Here is a 20,479-nt window from a genome sequence, read left to right on the forward strand (position 1 = left end):
AATACTACCTGATCTTACAGTGAAACCTTGTACTAATGCAAATATAGATATAATTTGATTATTTCTTGTCCCCAACACAGCCTTTGTTTTCAAACGGGCAGGTTAAAATTCTTACTGGGATAAGGGCAGAAGTACAAGGTAGAGCAAAGTTGGGCTGGAAAACATCTGACAAGGATTGTGGGGTGGCAGAGAGTTCCTGTGTCCCCAGTGTCTCCTGAGCCAATTTATGTGAATCAGACTGGAAAAAAAGGTGCCAACTAATAGAGATGCCTGGAATTTCTGAAATTTGACTCTCCAGTTTGTGTGATTGAATTTCAAGGCCTTTGCTTATTTTGTTAAGGCAAGGTTTTTACCTTATTTTAATTGACATAATTTTAATCATATCTCAATTTTCCCTTCATATTGTAATTAGAATGATTTTTAAAGCTGAAGTTTAATTATAATAGAACAGATTATTATATTTTTCTATTTTAATTTAATTTTTAATCTCTTTTATATATTTACTTTTAGGCTATGCATTTAGATATCAATATGTTTTATTGATGCCTTTGCTAATTAATTTTTGCATCTTCTAAGTATTTTTCCATGTTCTTAAATATCAGGTTGAACTGTATAAAATTACCATATTTGCAGGTCACAAGTGGTCAAATACTGGCAGTTTTATATGGTTCAGTCTAATGCTTCATTCTTACAGCAATGAATAAGTACTGTTATATGTCTGATAATTTGATTTGCTTATATTCTTGAATAATAGCTTAATCAGGATACAGATTGCTGGTTGACTGTTATTTTCTCTAACAGCTTTGAAGATAAACATTCCTGTTATCTTTTGACTTTTTTTTTTTTTACTGATGAGGTTAGCTGTAAGTCTGATTTTCTTCTATTACTAGTAGTTATTAAGAGTTTTTTTTGGGAGTTCCCTGGTAGCCTAGGGGTTAGGATTCTAGGCTTTTCACTGCCATGGCCTGAGTTCAATCCCTGGTCAGGGAACTGAGGTCCTGCAAGCCACATGGATGGCCAAAAAAAAAAAACAAAACAAAGTTCTTCATTTTTGCTATGTTTATGTGCGCACATTTATTTTTATTTGCCCTGCTCAGGACTTGGATTGCAATCTGAGTGTTCATTTCTTTAGTTCTGAAATTTCCAACTATTATCTCTTTAGCATCTCTACTTCAGTTCCTTCATGAACTTTTAGAACTTCTATTTTACACATGCTGGAGTTTCTCATTCAGTCCCCCTCCCTTTTTTTTTCAGTATCCAAAATGTATTTATTGGGATGGTTTCCCATTCATCTTGATTCAGGGTGATTTTAATGCTGCTTCTGTCTGAAGGAGCATCCTTCTGTAAGCCTTGCTTTTTCCTCCTGTAGGCTGGCAGAATATAGTAGAGCAGCCAACACAAAAAGTGTTTGTGCATTGCTAAAGACAGTGGTGATTTTATAACATCTTGAACATTTCACATCCATGAAATAGGAATTGGGGCTCTGCACCAGGTGCTTCTTCTTATGTTTCTTCTTCTTTTCTGGAGAGGATGAAGGAGATCCTTTGTGAGAGGCTTGTTCTTGTGGGGAGTTGTCACAGCCAGAAAGCCTCATTCAGTTCTTTAGCTTGCTTTTTATCTTTTGTGGTTTCTATCTCTCCTTATCTCTGTTGAATTCTATGTGATTTCTTCATATCTATCTTCTACCTTGATAATTTTTTTACAGTTATCACTTATTATTTAGCTTGTGTTGTGAGTTTATTCAGTAATTTTATTTTCTTGATTCTTTTTCAGATCTCCCCATTTCCATAGATCCCATTTGTCACTTTGTGAAAATTTTACACATATTTGAAGTCTTTATCAGACTGATTTGTCTTCTGTGGATTAGGTTTCTACTTCTTGGTGTATTGTATTTGTTGACTGTAATAGTACTGAAATTTCTTTTTTTTTTTTTTTTAACATCTTTATTGGAGTATAATTGCTTTACAATGGTATGTTAGTTTCAGCTTCACAACAAAATGAATCAGTTATATATATACATATATTCCCATATCTCTTCCCGCTTGCGTCTCCCTCCCTCCCACCCTCCCTATCCCACCCCTCCAGGCGGTCACAAAGCACCGAGCTGATCTCCCTGTGCTATGCGGCTGCTTCCCACTAGCTATCTACCTTATGTTTGGTAGTGTATATATGTCCATGTCTCTTTATCGCTTTGTCACCGTTTACCCTTCCCCCTCCCCATAGCCTCAAGTCCATTCTCTAGTAAGTCTGTGTCTTTATTCCTGTTTCACCCCTAGGTTTTTCATGACATTTTTTTTTTTAAATTCCATATATATGTGTTAGCATACGGTATTTGTCTCTCTCTTTCTGACTTACTTCACTCTGTATGACAGACTCTAGGTCTATCCACCTCATTACAAATAGCTCAATTTCGTCTCTTTTTATGGCTGAGTAATATTCCATTGTATATATGTGCCACATCTTCTTTATCCATTCATCCGATGATGGACACTTAGGTTGTTTCCATCTCTGGGCTATTGTAAATAGAGCTGCAATGAACATTTTGGTACATGACTCTTTTTGAATTATGGTTTTCTCAGGGTATATGCCCAGTAGTGGGATTGCTGGGTCATATGGTAGTTCTATTTGTAGCTTTTTAAGGAACCTCCATACTGTTCTCCACAGTGGCTGTATCAATTTACATTCCCACCAACAGTGTAAGAGGGTTCCCTTTTCTCCACACCCTCTCCAGCATTTATTGTTTCTAGATTTTTTGATGATGGCCATTCTGACTGGTGTGAGATGATATCTCATTGTAGTTTTGATTTGCATTTCTCTCATGATTAGTGATGTTGAGCATTCTTTCATGTGTTTGTTGGCACTCTGTATATCTTCTTTGGAGAAATGTCTATTTAGGTCTTCTGCCCATTTTTGGATTGGGTTGTTTGTTTTTTTGTTATTAAGCTGCATGAGCTGCTTATAAATTTTGGAGATCAATCCTTTGTCAGTTGCTTCATTTGCAAATATTTTCTCCCATTCTGAGGGTTGTCTTTTGGTCTTCTTTATGGTTTCCTTTGCTGCGCAAAAGCTTTTAAGTTTCATTAGGTCCCATTTGTTTACTCTTCTTTTTATTTCCATTTCTCTAGGAGGTGGGTCAAAAAGGACCTTGCTGTGATTTATGTCATAGAGTGTTCTGCCTATGTTTTCCTCTAAGAGTTTGATAGTTTCTGGCCTTACATTTAGGTCTTGAATCCATTTTGAGCTTATTTTTGTGTACGGTGTTAGGGAGTGATCTAATTTCATACTTTTACATGTAGCTGTCCAGTTTTCCCAGCACCACTTATTGAATAGGCTGTCCTTTCTCCACTGTACATTTCTGCCTCCTTTGTCAAAGATAAGGTGACCATATGTGCTTGGGTTTATCTCTGGGCTTTCTATCCTGTTCCATTGATCTATCTTTCTGTTTTTGTGCCAGTACCATACCGTCTTGATAACTGTAGCTTTGTAGTATAGTCTGAAGTCTGGGAGCCTGATTCCTCCAGTTCCTTCTTTCGTTCTCAAGATTGCTTTGGCTATTCGGGGTCTTTTGTGTTTCCATACAAATTGCAAAATTTTTTGTTCTAGTTCTGTGAAAAATGCCAGTGGTAGTTTGATAGGGATTGCATTGAATCTATAGATTGCTTTCGGTAGTAGAGTCATTTTCACAATGTTGATTCTTCCAATCCAAGAACATGGTATATCTCTCCATCTATTTGTATCATCTTTAATTTCTTTCATCAGTGTCTTATAATTTTCTGCATACAGATCTTTTGTCTCCTTAGGTAGGTTTATTCCTAGATATTTTATTCTTTTTGTTGCAATGGTAAATGGGAGTGTTTTCTTGATTTCACTTTCAGATTTTTCATCATTAGTATATAGGAATGCCAGAGATTTCTGTGCATTAATTTTGTATCCTGCCACTTTACCAAATTCATTGATTAGCTCTAGTAGTCTTCTGGTAGCATCTTTAGGGTTCTCTATGTATAGGATCATGTCATCTGCAAACAGTGACAGCTTTACTTCTTCTTTTCCGATTTGGATTCCTTTTATTTCCTTTTCTTCTCTGATTGCTGTGGCTAAAACTTCCAAAACTATGTTGAATAAGAGTGGTGAGAGTGGGCAACCTTGTCTTGTTCCTGATCTTAGTGGAAATGCTTTCAGTTTTTCACCATTGAGGATGATGTTTGCTGTGGGCTTGTCATATATGGCCTTTATTATGTTGAGGAAAGTTCCCTCTATGCCTACTTTCTGCAGGGTTTTTATCATAAATGGGTGTTGAATTTTGTCAAAAGCTTTCTCTGCATCTATTGAGATGATCATATGGTTTTTCTCCTTCAGTTTGTTAATATAGTTTATCACATTGATAGATTTGCGTATATTGAAGAATCCTTGCATTCCTGGAATAAACCCCACTTGATCATGGTGTATGATCTTTTTAATGTGCTGTTGGATTCTGTTTGCTAGTATTTTGTTGAGGATTTTTGCATCTATGTTCATCAGTGATATTGGCCTGTAGTTTTCTTTCTTTGTGACATCCTTGTCTGGTTTTGGTATCAAGGTGATGGTGGCCTCGTAGAAGGAGTTTGGGAGTGTTCCTCCCTCTGCTATATTTTGGAAGAGTTTGAGAAGGATAGGTGTTAGCTCTTCTCTAAATGTTTGATAGAATTCGCCTGTGAAGCCATCTGGTCCTGGGCTTTTCTTTGTTGGAAGATTTTTAATCACAGTTTCAATTTCAGTGCTTGTGATTGGTCTGTTCATATTTTCTATTTCTTCCTGATTCAGTCTTGGCAGGTTGTGCCTCTCTAAGAATTTGTCCATTTCTTCCAGATTGTCCATTTTATTGGCATAGAGTTGCTTGTAGTAATCTCTCATGATCTCTTTTATTTCTGCAGTGTCAGTTGTTACCTCTCCTTTTTCATTTCTAATTCTATTGATTTGGGTCTTCTCCCTTTTTTTCTTGATGAGTCTGGCTAGTGGTTTATCTATTTTGTTTATCTTCTCAAAGAACCAGCTTTTAGTTTTATTGATCTTTGCTATTGTTTCCTTCATTTCTTTTTCATTTATTTCTGATCTGATTTTTATGATTTCTTTCCTTCTGCTAGCTTTGGGGTTTTTTTGTTCTTCTTTCTCTAATTGCTTGAGGTGCAAGGTTAGGTTGTTTATTCGAGATGCTTCCTGCTTCTTAAGGTGGGCTTGTATTGCTATAAACTTCCCCCTTAGAACTGCTTTTGCTGCATCCCACAGGTTTTGGGTCGTTGTGTCTCCATTGTCATTTGTTTCTAGGTATTTTTTGATTTCCTCTTTGATTTCTTCAGTGATATCTTCATTATTAAGTAGTGTATTGTTTAGCCTCCATGTGTTTGTATTTTTTACAGATCTTTTCCTGTAATTGATATCTAGTCTCATGGCGTTGTGGTCAGAAAAGATACTTGATACAATTTCAATTTTCTTAAATTTACCAAGGCTTGATTTGTGACCCAAGATATGATCTATCCTGGAGAATGTTCCATGAGCACTTGAGAAAAATGTGTATTCTGTTGTTTTTGGATGGAATGTCCTATAAATATCAATTAATTCCATCTCGTTTAATGTATCATTTAAAGCTTGTGTTTCCTTATTTATTTTCATTTTGGATGATCTGTCCATTGGTGAAAGTGGGGTGTTAAAGTCCCCTACTATGAATGTGTTACTGTCGATTTCCCCTTTTATGCTTGTCAGTATTTGCCTTATGTATTGAGGTGCACCTATGTTGGGTGCATAAATATTTACAATTGTTATATCTTCCTCTTGGATTGATCCCTTGATCATTATGTAGTGTCCTTCTTTGTCTCTTCTAATAGTCTTTGTTTTAAAGTCTATTTTGTCTGATATGAGAATTGCTACTCCAGCTTTCTTTTGGTTTCCACTTGCATGAAATACCTTTTTCCATCCCCTTACTTTCAGTCTGTATGTGTCTCTAGGTCTGAAGTGGGTCTCTTGTAGACAGCAAATATATGGGTCTTGTTTTTGTATCCATTCAGCCAATCTGTGTCTTTTGGTGGGAGCATTTAGTCCATTTACATTTAAGGTAATTATCGATATGTGTGTTCCTATTCCCATTTTCTTCATTGTTTTGGGTTTGTTATTGTAGGTCCTTTCCTTCTTTTGTGTTTCTTGCCTAGAGAAGTTCCTTTAGCAGTTGTTGTAGAGCTGGTTTGGTGGTGCTGAACTCTCTCAGCTTTTGCTTGTCTGTAAAGGTTTTAATTTCTCCATCAAATCTGAATGAGATCCTTGCTGGGTAGAGTAATCTTGGTTGCAGGTTTTTCTCCTTCAACACTTTCAATATGTCCTGCCACTCCCTTCTGGCTTGCAGAGTTTCTGCTGAAAGATCGGCTGTTAACCTTATGGGGATTCCCTTGTGTGTTATTTGTTGTTTTTCCCTTGCTGCTTTTAATATGTTTTCTTTGTATTTAAGTTTTGACAGTTTGATTAATATGTGTCTTGGCGTATTTCTCCTTGGATTTATCCTGTATGGGACTCTCTGTGCTTCCTGGACTTGATTAACTATTTCCTTTCCCATATTAGGGAAGTTTTCAACTATAATCTCTTCAAATATTTTCTCAGTCCCTTTCTTTTTCTCTTCTTCTTCTGGAACCCCTATAATTCGAATGTTGGTGCGTTTAATGTTGTCCCAGAGGTCTCTGAGACTGTCCTCAGTTCTTTTCATTCTTTTTTCTTTATTCTGCTCTGCAGTAGTTATTTCCACTATTTTATCTTCCAGGTCACTTATCCGTTCTTCTGCCTCAGTTATTCTGCTATTGATCCCATCTAGAGTACTTTTAATTTCATTTATTGTGTTGTTCATCGTTGCTTGTTTCATCTTTAGTTCTTCTAGGTCCTTGTTAACTGATTCTTGCAATTTGTCCATTCTATTGTCCATTCTATCTCCAAGATTTCGGATCAACCTTACTATCATTATTCTGAATTCTTCTTCAGGTAGACTGCCTATTTCCTCTTCATTTGTTAGGTCTGGTGGGTTTTTATCTTGCTCCTTCATCTGCTGTGTGTTTTTCTGTCTTCTCATTTTGCTTATCTTACTGTGTTTGGGATCTCCTTTTTTTTTTTTTTTTTTTTGCAGGCTGAAGGTTCGTAGTTCCTGTTGTTTTTTGAGTCTGTCCCCAGTGGCTAAGGTTGGTTCAGTGGGTTGTGTAGGCTTCCTGGTGGAGGGTACTAGTGCCTGTGTTCTGGTGTATGAGGCTGGATCTTGTCTTTCTGGTGGGCAGGTCCACGTCTGGTGGTGTGTTTTGGGGTGTCTGTAGACTTATTATGATTTTGGGCAGCCTCTCTGCTAATGGGTGGGGTTGTGTTCCTGTCTTGCTAGTTGTTTGGCATAGGGTGTCCAGCACTGTAGCTTACTGGTCGTTGAGTGAAGCTGGATGCTGGCGTTGAGATGGAGATCTCTCGGAGATTTTTGCTGTTTGATATTATGTGCAGCTGGGAGGCCTCTTGTGGACCAGTGTCCTGAAGTTGGCTCTCCCACCTCAGAGGCACAGCGCTGAGTCCTGGCTGCAGCACCAAGAGCCTTTCATCCACAGGGCTCCTTAATTTGGGATGATTCGTTGTCTATTCAGGTATTCCACAGATGCAGGGTATATCAAGTTGATTGTGGAGCTTTAATCCGCTGCTTCTGAGGCTGCTGGAAGAGATTTCCCTTTCTCTTCTTTGTTCTCACAGCTCCCAGGGGCTCAGCTTTGGATTTGGCCCCGCCTGTGCGTGTAGGTCGCCGGAGGGCGTCTGTTCTTTGCTCAGACAGGACGGGGTTAAAGGAGCCGCTGATTCGGAGGCTCTGGCTCACCCAGGCCGGGGGGGTAGGGAGGGTCACGGAGTGCAGGGCGGGCCTGCAGCGGCAGAGGCCGGCGTGACGCTGCAGCCTGAGGCGCGCCGTGCGCTCTCCCGGGGGAGCCGTCCCCGGATCCCGGGACCCCGGCAGCGGCGGGCTGCACAGGCTCCCCGGAAGGGCGTGTGGCTAGTGACCTGCGCTCGCACACAGGCCTCCTGGCGGCGGCAGCAGCGGCCTTAGCGTCCCATGTCCGTCTCTGGGCTCCGCACTCTTAGCCGCGGCTCGCGCCCGTCTCCGGAGCTCTCCCAAGCAGCGTTCCCAATCCCCCCTCCTCGTGCACCAGGAAACAAAGAGGGACGTAAAAGTCTCTTGCCTCTTCGGCAGGTCCAGACCCCTCCCCAGACTCTCTCCCGGCCAGCCGCGGCGCACCAACGCCCTGCAGGCTGTGTTCACGCCGCCAACCTCAGTCCTCTCCCGGCGCTCCGACAAAAGCCGGAGCCTCAGCTCCCAGTCCCGCCCGCCCCGGCGGGCGAGCAGACAAGCCTCTCGGCTGGTGAGTGCCGGTCGGCCCGATCCTCTGCGCTGGAATCTCTCCGCTTTGCCTTCCGCACCCCTGTTGCTGTGCTCTCCTCCGCGGCTTCCAAGCTCCCCCACTCCGCCTCCCGAAGTCTCCACCCGCGAAGGGGCTCCTAGTGTGTGGACACTTTTCCTCCTTCACAGCTCTCTCCCGCTGGTGCAGGACCCGTCCCTATTCTTTTGTCTCTGTTTAGTTTTTTCTTTTGCCCTAACCAGGTACGTGGGTGGTTCCTTGCCTTTTGGGAGGTCTGAGGTCTTCTGCCAGCGTTCAGTAGGTGCTCCGTAGGAGTTGTTCCACGCGTAGATGTATTTCTGGTGTATCTGTGGAGAGGAAGGTGATCTCCGCGTCTTACTCTTCCGCCATCTTCCCGGAACTCCTGAAATTTCTTCATGTGCATTGTAGTCTTATTTATGAGCTTATCTTCAGTGGGAGCTCCACTTGTGCCTTGGGTTGGGAGGAGTTCTAATGAGATGGTTTTGTGTTTGTAAGGGTCCAGACAAGCTTCTTTTTGTTGTTGTTGAATGAATATGTGAATTTACTTATCTAAAGAGGAATCCCAGGAAAACAAGTAGCTGTTAGGCAAAAATAATGACTTCTGCTTCGTGGACATTTTGTTTGGAGTTCTGAGTTGATTAAAAAGGAGATTTTAAATAAGAACTTGAACTTAGGATAGAGAACAGAGGAGAAACATTGAGTTCAGCCTTGGGAAAGATGACTAGTATGATGGACTGGTTTCCTTGGGTTCCTTCTGGTTCATAATAGATTTACTTCCAATTTTCCATTCAGTGTTTCTGAAATCTCAGAAAAACTGGTGCCAGGACACGACGGTTCAGGGCTGGAGATTGCATCACTATGTGAACCCTAAGTCATCCGGCATTGGATAGATTACCAGTTATTATAAAAGAATATAGCTCAGGAACAGCCAGATGGAAGAGATGCATAGGGCAAGGTATGTGGGAAGAGGTGTGGAGCTTCCATGCTCACTGAGTATGTCAGTCTTCCTGAATATCCCCAAGTTCACCAACCTGGAAGCTACTCCTAAACAAGCTTCTTATTAGTTTCTTGACTTGGCCTTTCTATGTACTGTGCAGATAGTACACACGTTAGTTATGTATCTATGCAGGAAGCTTGTATGTGTTCAGACTTCTTGTGGATGACTCCACGGCTGGCAAGGATTTTAGGTTTTAGAGTACTTAAAGCCTGCCCTGTGGCTTTATTGAGGGAGTTCAGTTTCAACTTTTAACCTTTGTCTTCCTATTCCCAACGGTGGTAACAATAACCCCTGTGGCCCACTTGCATCACTGCCTTACCACTTAGGCTTTGAGTGCCCTTTTGGTTTCTGGCACTTCCAATTTTGACTTCTTGGTTGTAGACTCAGTTATATATTTTTAGACCTTTAATTTGTTATATGTTAGCCATTTCTGTGTTTGAGTTGGGGGTCAGGTGGTCTTAGATTTGCTTAGTGATCCATCTTGAATGGAAGTCCACCAATTTAATGAAGCTAAATTCCAGTTAACAACACTGTGGAGATAAACTAGTTTGTAGACTTGTCTATTTTAGCCTTTAAGCACCCCCCCCCCCAAAGATTATACATTTTAGTAAATTGACACTTAAAAGAAATTAATCTAATAGGTATGAATGGGTCTCTCAGAACATTGAAGTAATGAAATCAGTTCTAGGGACGTTATGCGTAAAACTTGGTCAGTAGGGGCTTCCCTGGTGGCGCAGTGGTTGAGAATCTGCCTGCCAATGCAGGGGACACGGGTTCGTGCCCTGGTCTGGGAAGATCTCACATGCCACGGAGCAACTAGGCCCGTGAGCCACAGCTACTGAGCCTGCGCGTCTGGAGCCTGTGCTCCGCAACAAGAGAGGCCGTGACAGTGAGAGGCCCGCGCACCGTGATGAAGAGTGGCCCCCGCTCGCCGCAACTAGAGAAAGCCCACGCACAGAAACGAAGACCCAACACAGCCAAAAATAAAAGTTAAAAAAAACTTGGTCGATAGCTTTGGCTCTGAAGTTTGGGTTTCAGTTTTGTATAGTAATGAAAACTCAACATGACAACTAGTACTGAGTGATTGAGTCAGGAGCACGCTCATCTGATCACTAATTACAAGGGCATTGTTACTCATAAACTCGAATGGAAAATGACTCACATTTTCAACACAAACATTTATATAATTTAAAAATTTATTTATAAATATAGAAGTAAATAGCAGAAAGATCCCTAAAGAAGCTTCAACTCTTTGTTTTGGTGGTAAGACACCTTGGCTGCTGGGTAATCTGACAGAAGTAAGTAGTCAGCATAGGAATGGGTTTGGCTGATGGTCTGCAGACTTAAATTTTCCTGTGTCTCATTGGGGGTTCTTTCATGCCTTAGATTTCTGAATTCCAAGCTTCTCTGAAAACCTTTATGGCAAATAAGAGTCTTTCTCAAATGTATCCCTCTATTCTTCCTGTACTTTGGGTTGTCTTTCTTCTGCAATGTTTAGGTATCCTTTTGCCATCTACATTTTTTGAAAAAGATAAAAAGTCGTAAACTGTGATGTCAGCTTGCCAGGTAGAAGTAGAAATTGTAAGAATCTGAGAATCAGCTTATTGAGTTCAAAAAACAAAACCCTGGTATGACTTACATCAAATCATACATAAAAGTATAATGGATACTTTTATATATTGAATGTTTCTTGCTCAGAACAGAATGTCTCTTCAGAGATATTCCTTCAGAGTTATTCCTTCATTAAGATGTTACAAATTTCTTAAGAACTTTCTCAATATTTTACATATATATATAATTATATATACATATAGTTATATATACATATAATTGTCTATCTATAGACTCCTTTTTTTCCATTTGTGAACTTCGCACCTGCTCTTCTTGGTTTGCATGCTGTTTCTTCCTTTCCTAGTTTTGTTGGGGGTCCCCAAGACCATCCTCAGGTTCAGTGATTTGCTGGAAGGACTCACAGAATTAAGAAAAGCTTATACTCATGGTTGATTTTATTGCAGTGAAAGGATACAGATTAAAATTAGCAAAGAGAAAAGGTGCATGGTGTAAAATCCAGGAGAAAGCAGATGCAAGCATCCAGCTGTCTCCTTTCAGTGGAGTTGCACAGGGAGAGTCTTAATTCTCCCAGTTACAATGTATGACAATATGCAGGAGGAGTATTGCCAACCAGGGAAGCTCACATGAACCTCTGTGTCTGTGTTTTTTAAAAAATAAATTTACTTATTTATTTGATTTTTGGCTGCGTTGGTTGGGTCTTCGTTGCTGCGCGTGGGCTTTTCTCTAGTTGTGACGAGTGGCGACTATTCATCGTTGCGGTGTGCGGGCTTTTCATTGCGGTGGCTTCTCTCGTTACGGAGCACGGGCTCTAGGCGCGCAGGCTCAGTAGTTGTGGCACACGGTCTTAGTTGCTCCCTGGCATGTGGGATTGTGCCAGACCAGGGGTCGAACCCGTGTCCCCTGCATTGGCAGTTGGATTCTTAACCACTACGCCACCAGGGAAGCCCTTGTCTGGGGTTTTTATTGGAGACTCAGTCATATAGGGATGCAGCATCCACAGAACTGATAACACCTACTTGGACTCCAGCCGACCCCACAGGTCAAACTGAATACAGATGGCCCAAGGCCTCAGGCAAACAGAAACGCTTTTATCAGGCATATATTCCAAGAGTTCGAAGGCCATCTCCCATATGCCCATCAAGGGCTAGTGTTGAAGGCCTTCCTTAGGAATGTATGGGGTTTAATGAACCCAGGCCAACCAAGCATACTCTTTCTTGCACATTAGTGAATGCATGTTGATTCTTCAAGACCATGTATAAATGTCACCTCTTCAGTGAAAACTTACCTTATTCACTGTAAGAAGTTAGTTGCTCGCGTATTTTTGCTCCTAAATTACTTATCCTCATCTCCTCTGTAGTTAATGCTGTAGGTTTCCAGGATTTTAAAAAATATTTATTTATTTATTCATTCATTCATTCATTGGCTGCATCGGGTCTTAGTTGTGGCATGCAGGATCTTTCATTGTGGTGCGCAGACTTCTCTCTAGTTGTGGCGCATGGGCTCTGTAGTTGTGGTGTGCAGGCTCGGTAGTTGAGGCACACGGGCTTAGTTGCCCCATGGCACGTGGGATCTTAGTTTCCCAACTAGGGATTGAACCTGCTTCCCCTGCATTGGAAGGCAGATTCTTAACCACTGGCCCACGAGGGAAGTCACTCTACAATGGTTTTTAATTCATGCCATCTTAGATGTAAAAATATTTATATTCATTTTCCCCTTTCTCCTGACCATACTGTTTCTTCCTTTGATTCAAAAAAGTGTTTTTATGCTTTTCCTTTGAGCAGGATCTTTGTATGCATTTCGTATTATAAAAACAATATTTTGTTTCCATATGTAATGGTAAATTTGAGTTTGTTTTACCAATATATGTATGTCTGCTGAGGGACTGATATTCCTGCTTTTAGCATGACATTTTGTTTTCATTTTCCATTACAATTACTATATAAGTTACTGTAGTTTGTATATGTACAACTCTTTGCAGTCAAATGCTCTACCACTGAGCTATACCTCCTATATGTACAACTCTTGGACTGTTTATATCCTTGTCTTTGTGTGCTGCTTCCTATAGTTGTGCGTGGTATAAACTATAAAAATCATATACTAGTCTTGAACCCTTTTTTTTTTTAATATACTGCAGTTTTATTTCAGTCACACAAACGAAGTTAGTATATAGGAAATTTAAATGAAACAGTATGGTAAAAATAGCTGAGAACCAAAAAATCTAAAAAGGAAGTACACCTAAAGGATGAGAATACAATATGCACTAGTGTTTCATCTTTAGTTTTGATTGACACTTGATGCTTGCAGATTTCAAAACTTTGAGATCATGATGACTATTCTGAAGAGATTTCAGCACCAGCACTAAGATTTTGTACATTCAGTTGGTTTGCAGTTGACTTGTTAGCCATTTACATAGTGTATAGTACAGATTTGTCACAGGTCAGATCACAGTGTTGAAGGAAAGAAGTACCTTCCTGTAATTAGAAAGGATCCCCTGAACTGCACTCACCTTAAGACATCCAGTATACAGGAGCATGAAAACCATCATAACAATATGGCTCCAGGGAAGATAGTTTTGATAAGGAAAATAGCCTAAGCTTCTGTTTCCCATTTTAATTACTGAAATCTCTAACAGTGACAGAACTGTCACATAGGACAGTAACTGTATACAGTAATTCAATCAAACACATTTAGCAATCTGGGATAATGCAGAATGACAAGAAGTATAACGTGATTCAACACTGGTTCTTTTTGTCATTTTACACAGATATCATGTTTGTTCGTTTTTTTAATGACAGGATTTTTATTTTTATTTTTTAAATTTTTGGCCATGCAGCACGGCATGCAGGGAACTGATCTCAATTCCCCAACCAGGATCAAACCTATTCCCCCTGCAGTGGAAGCCAGAGTCTTAGCCACTGGACCACCAGGGAAGTCCTGACATGTTATTATTAGACCAAAGCACAAAACGTTTAGTGCATAAACCAGTTTCTATTTTAAGATCTAGCATTTTTATTGTAGTCTTTTATCTTAGTTTGTACCACTTTTACCCAGTACTCTGTCCTACTGTAGATTGTTTAACTTGATGAACAAAATCAAAAGTGATTTCTGACCAGATTTATGGGGGACATAAACATTTATATCATCTAAGTGTTTGCATAACCAAGAGTGCAATAATAAATATGAAAATGCCTATTTCATTTAGAAAATAAGCTTGCTGCATCTTTTTGTTTGAATTTTATTTTGTTTATTTTCTTATACAGAAGGTTCTTATTAGTTATCCATTTTATACATGTTAGTGTATACATGTCAATCCCAATCTCCCAATTCATCACCGCCCACCCCCCACCCCACCACTTTACCCCTTGGTGTCCATATATTTGTTCTCTACATCTGTGTCTCTATTTCTGCCCTGCAAACCAGTTCATCTATACCATTTTTTTCTAGGTTCCACATATATGCTTTAATATACGATATTTGTTTTTCTCTTTCTGAGTTAACTTCATTCTGTATGACCTCTAGATACATCCACGTCCCTACAAATGACCAAATTTCGTTCCTTTTTATGGCTGAGTAATATTGTATTGTATATATGTACCACATCTTCTTTATCCATTTGTCTGTCGATGGGCATTTAGGTTGCTTCCATGACCTGGCTGTTGTAAATAGTGCTGCAGTGAATATTGGGGTGCATGTGTCTTTTTGAATTATGGTTTTCTCTGGGTATATGCCCAGTAGTGGGATTGCTGGGTCATATGGTAATTCTATTTTTAGTTTTTTAAGGAACCTCCATACTGTTCTCCATAGTGGCTGTATCAATTTACATTCCCACCAACAGTGCAAGAGGGTTCCCTTTTCTCCACACCCTCTCCAGCATTTGTTGTTTTTAGATTTTCTGACGATGCCCATTCTAACGCGTGAAGTGATACCTCATTGTAGTTTTGATTTGCATTTCTCTAATAGTTAGTGATTTTGAGCAGCTTTTCATGTGCTTCTTGGCCATCTGTCTGTCTTCTTTGGAGAGTTGTCTATTGAGGTTTTCTGCCCATTTTTTTTTTTTTTGCGGTATGTGGGCCTCTCACTGTTGCGACCTCTCCCATTGCGGAGCACAGGCTCCAGACGCACAGGCTCAGCGGCCATGGCTCATGGGCCTAGCCGCTCCGCGGCATGTGGGATCTTCCCAGATCGGGGCAGGAACCCGGGTCCCCTGCATCGGCAGGCAGACTCTCAACCACTGTGCCACCAGGGAAGCCCCCTCTGCCCATTTTTTGATTGGGTTGTTTGTTTTTTTAATATTGACCTGCATGAGCTGTTTATATATTTGGGAGACTAATCCTTTGTCCATTGATTCGTTTGCAAATGTTTGCTCCCATTCTGAGGGTTGTCTTTTTGTCTTGTTTTTATTTCTTTTGTTTTGCAAAAGCTTTTAAGTTTCATTAGGTCCCATTTGTTTATTTTTATTTCCATTTCTCTAGGAGGTGGATCAAAAAATATCTTGTTTTGATTTATGTCAAAGAGTGTTCTTCCTATGTTTTCCTCTAAGAGTTTTATAGTGTCCAGTCTTACATTTAGGTCTCTAATTCATTTTGAGTTTGTTTTTGTGTATGGTGTTAGGGAGTGTTCTAATTTCATTCTTTTACATGTAGCTTTCCAGTTTTCCCAGCACCACTTATTGGAGAGACTGTCTTTTCTTGTGTACCCTTGCTTCCTTTGTCATAGATTAGTTGACCATAGGTGCATGGGTTTATCTGTGGGTTTTCTATCCTGTTCCACTGATCTATATTTCTGTTTTTGTGCCAGTACCATACTTTCTTGATTACTGTAGCTTTGTAGTATAGTCTGAAGTCAGGGAGTCTGATTCCTCCAGCTCCGTTTTTATTCCCTCAAGACTGCTTTGTCTATTCGGGGTCTTTTGTGTCTCCATACAAATTTTAAGATGTTTTGTTCTAGTTCTGTAAAAAGTGCCATTGGTAATTTAATAGGGATTTCATTGAATCTGTAGAATGCTTTGGGTAGTATAGTCATTTTCACAATATTGATTCTTCCAATCCAAGAACATGGCATATCTCTCCATCTGTTTGTATGATCTTTAATTTCTTTCATCAGTGTCTTATAGTTTTCTGCATACAGGTCTTTTGTCTCCTTAGGTAGGTTTATGCCTAGGTATTTTATTCTTTTTGTTGCAGTGGTAAATGGGAGTGTTTCCTTAAGTTCTCTTTCAGATTTTTCATCATTAGTGTATAACAATGCAAGAGTTTTCTGTGCATTTATTTTGTATCCTACAACTTTACCAAATTCATTGATTTAGCTCTAGTAGTTTTCTGGTGGCATCTTTAGGATTCTCTATGTATAGTATCATGTCATCTGCAAAGAGTAACAATTTTACTTCTTTTCCAATTTGGATTCCTTTTATTTCTTTTTCTTCTCTGATTGCCGTGGCTAAAACTTCCAAAGTTATGTTGAATAATAGTGGCAAGAGTGGGCAGTCTTGTCTTTTCCTGATCTTAGAAGAAATGGCTTCAGTTTTTCACCATTGAGAATGATGTTGGCTGTGTGTTTGTCATATATGGCCTTTATTATGTTGAGGTAAGTTCCCTCTCTGCCTACTTTCTGGAGGGTTTTTATCATAAATGGGTGTTGAATTTTGTCAAAAGCTTTTTGTGCATCTATTGAGATGATCGTATGGTTTTTATTCTCCAGTTTGTTAATATGGTGTATCACATTGATATGCGTATATTGAAGAATTCTTGCATCCCTGGTATAAATCTCACTTGATCATGGTGTATGATCCTTTTAATGTGTTGTTGGATTCTGTTTGCTAGTATTTTGTTGAGGATTTTTGCATCTATATTCATCAGTGATATGGTTTGTAATTTCCTTTTTTGTAGTATCTTTGTCTGGTTTTGGTATCAGGATGATGGTGACCTCATAGAATGAGTTTGGGAGTGTTCCTCCCTCTGCAGTTTTTGGAAGAGTTTGAGAAGGGATGGGTGTTAGCTCTTCTCTAAATGTTTGATAGAATTCACCTGTGAGGCCATCTGGTCTGGACTTTTGTTTGTTGGAAGATTTCTAATCACAGTTTCAATTTCATTACTTGTGATTGGTCTGTTCATAGTTTCTATTTCTTCCTGGTTCAGTCTTGGAAGGTTATACCTTTCTAAGAATTAGTCCATTTCTTCCAGTTTGTCCATTTTACTGGCATAGAGTGGCTTGCCGTAGTCTCTTAGGATGCTTTTTATTTCTGTGGTGTCTGTTGTAACTGTTCCTTTTTCATTTCTGATTTTATTGATTTTATTTGAGTCCTCTCCCTCTTTTTCTAGATGAGCCTGGCTAATGGTTTATCGATTTTGTTTACCTTCTCAAAGAACCAGCTTTTAGTTTTATTGATCTTTGCTATTGTTTTCTTTGTTTCTATTTCATTTATTTCTGCTGTGATCTTTATGATTTCTTTCCTTCTGCTAACTTTGGGTTTTGTTTGTTCTTCTTTCTGTAGTTCCTTTAGGTGTAAGGTTAGATTGTTTTGAGGTATTTCTTGTTTCTTGAGGTAGGCTTGTATAGCTATAATCTTCCCTTAGAAGTGCTTTTGCTGCATCCCATAGGTTTTGGATCGTCGTGTTTTCATTGTCATTTGTCTCTAGGTATTTTTTTATGTCCTCTTTGATTTCTTCAGTGATCTCTTGGTTATTTAGTAACATATTGTTTATACTCCATGTGTTTGTGTTTTTTACGTTTTTTTCCCTGTAATTGATTTCTCATCTCATAGCATTGTGGTCAGAAAAGATGCTTGATATGGTTTCAATTTTCTTTAGTTTATTGTGGCTTGATTTGTGACCCAGGATGTGATCTATCCTGGAGAATGTTCCGTGCGCACTTGAGAACAAACTGTAATCTGCTGTTTTCGAATGTCCTATAAATATCAATTAAATCTATCTGGTCTGTCGGGTCATTTAAAGCTTCTGTTTCCTTATTTATTTTCATTTTGGATGATCTGTCCGTTGGTGTAGGTGAGGTATTAAAGTCCCCCATTATTATTGTGTTACTGTCGATTTCCTTTTATAGCTGTTAGCAGTTGCCTTATGTATTGAGGTGCTCCTATGTTGGGAGCGTATATATTTATAATTGTTATATCTTCTTCTTGGATTGATCCCTTGATAATTATGTAGTGTCTTTCATTGTCTCTTGTAACATTCTTTATTTTAAAGTCTCTTTTATTTGATATGAGTATTGCTACTTCAGCTTTCCTTTGATTTCCATTTGCATGGAATATCTTTTTCCATCCCCTCACTTTCGGTCTGAATGTGTCCCTGGGTCTGAAGTGGGTCTCTTGTAGACAGCATATATATGGGTCTTGTTTTTGTGTCCATTCAGCAAGTCTGTGTCTTTTGGTTGGAGCATTTAATCCATTCACATTAAAGGTAGTTATCGATATGTATGTTCCTATTACCATTTTTTTAATTGTTATGGGTTTGCTTTTGTAGGTCCGTTTCTACTCTTGTGTTTCCCACTTAGAGAAGTTCCTTTAGCATTTGTTGTAGAGTTGGTTTAGTGGTGTTGAATTCTCTTAGCTTTTGCTTGTCTCTAAAGCTTTTGATTACTCCATGGAATCTAAATGAGATCCTTGCCGGGTAGAGTAATCTTGGTTGTAGGTTCTTCCCTTTCATCACTTTAAGTATGTCATGCCACTCCCTTCTGGCTTGTAGAGTTTCTGCTGAGAAATCAGCTGTTAACCTCATGGGAGTTCCCTTGTATGTTATTTGTCGTTTTTCCCTTGTTGCTTTCAGTAATTTGTCTTTAATTTTTATCAATTTGATTACTATGTGTCTCAGCATGTTTCTCCTTGGGTTTATCCTGCCTGGGACTCTCTGCGCTTCCTGGACTTGGGTGGCTATTTCCTTTCCCATTTTAGGGAAGTTTTCGACTATAATCTCTTGAAATATTTTCTCAGGTCCTTTCTCTCTGTCTTCTCCTTCTGGGACCCCTATAATGCGAATGTTGTTGCATTTAATGTTGTCCCCAAGGTCTCTTAGGATGTCTTCATTTCTTTTCATTCTTTTTTCTTTATTCTGTTCCTCAGCAGTGAATTCCACCATTCTGTCTTCCAGGTCACTTATCTGTTCTTCTGCCTCATTTATTCTGCTGTTGATTCCTTCTAGTGTTTTTTTCATTTTAGTTATTGTTCATCTCTGTTTTCTGTTCTTTAATTCTTCTAGATCTTTGTTAAACATTTCTTGCATCTTCTTGATCTTTGTCTCCATTCTTTTTCTGAAGTCCTGGTTCATCTTCACTATCGTTATTCTGAATTCTTTTTCTGGAAGGCTGCCTATCTCCGTTTAGTTGTTTTTCTGGGGTTTTATCTTGTTCCTTCATGTGTTACATAGCCCTCTGCCTTTTCATCTTGTCTGTCTTTCTGTGAATGTGGTTTTTGTTCCGCAGGCTGCAGGATTGTAGTTTTTCTTGCTTCTACTGTCTGCCCTCTGGATGCTTGCTGCATCTTTAATGTCTTTACTAGTGGATGACAATGAGTAGTTGATAGAAAAAAAAGAACTATATACTTGAATTATCTAGAAATGAAGTTTCTATAGAAACAGGAACTGTTTTAACAAGGAAAAAAAGTTCCCTCATTCAAACCTCTTTGAAGTGGTAATGGCTGCAAACCTGCAGCATTTAGAAAACTATGCTGTCAACAAGCTGTGTCTTACGAACCTATATTAAGAAATCCAGAAAGCAGATGAAAGTGGATTCTTCAAAATTTTAGTAAAACTACTGATAACCAAAGATTTCAAAGGAAATATAGCACATAACTCAAGCATAAATCAAGGTGGAGAGCATGGAGAATTTTTGATTTCCTAAATTTTCAAACATTTTATCATTGCACATACAGGAATTCTCCCGTATTTTAATTTTAGACGTTTCAAAGAAAATGGAGTGGATTACATACACAAATGTGAATGCCCACACAAACATGCGCAGACACACACACACACACACACACATACACACACACACACACACACACACACACACACACACACACACACACACAGTGTAAGTAGAGTATATAGTTCCTTCTTCCCACCACCTAAGTCTCACTACCATTTAGCTGTACCTCCTGTATGCACAGCTCTTTGGACTGTTTATAGCCTTGTCTTTGTATGGTGCTTCCTATAATTGTGTATAGTATAAACTGTAAAAATTATATCCTAGTCTTGAACCCTTTCTTAACAGCAAGGATTGAGTCATGCTGTGTTCTCAATTTTATGGCTGACATATAGTAGTCAGTTTGTTGTGTTGACTGTGATGCTATTTTACAGTTAAGTTTAACTTCCATATGTTAACCTCAGCAGGTTTATTCGTTCTGATAGATGCTAGAACACTAGCAGGTTACGTCACAGATGATCTCTCTTCCCACATTAGCATGAATTCAAGTAGTTCTGAACAAAGTCAGAATTTATAAGTTGATAGATTGTGTATTTCTATTTCTGCTCTAACAGAATTGCCATAAACT

General features: G+C 39.3%; 1 protein-coding gene and 1 pseudogene across 4 annotated transcripts in view; one reads left to right on the forward strand and one right to left on the reverse strand.

Moving 5' to 3' along the window:
• TRIM33 (tripartite motif containing 33) overlaps positions 1–20,479 on the forward strand; it is a 147,059-nt gene that overhangs the window by 50,675 nt on the left and 75,905 nt on the right. The gene's annotated exons all lie outside the window — the stretch shown is intronic.
• On the reverse strand, positions 849–1,465 carry LOC309957229 (small ribosomal subunit protein eS27-like; annotated as a pseudogene). The gene has a single exon. The product of its transcript is annotated as a small ribosomal subunit protein eS27-like (transcript).

Source organism: Leucopleurus acutus (genome assembly GCF_964270905.1).
Source record: "Leucopleurus acutus genome assembly, chromosome: 2".
Lineage (NCBI taxonomy): Eukaryota > Metazoa > Chordata > Mammalia > Artiodactyla > Delphinidae > Leucopleurus > Leucopleurus acutus.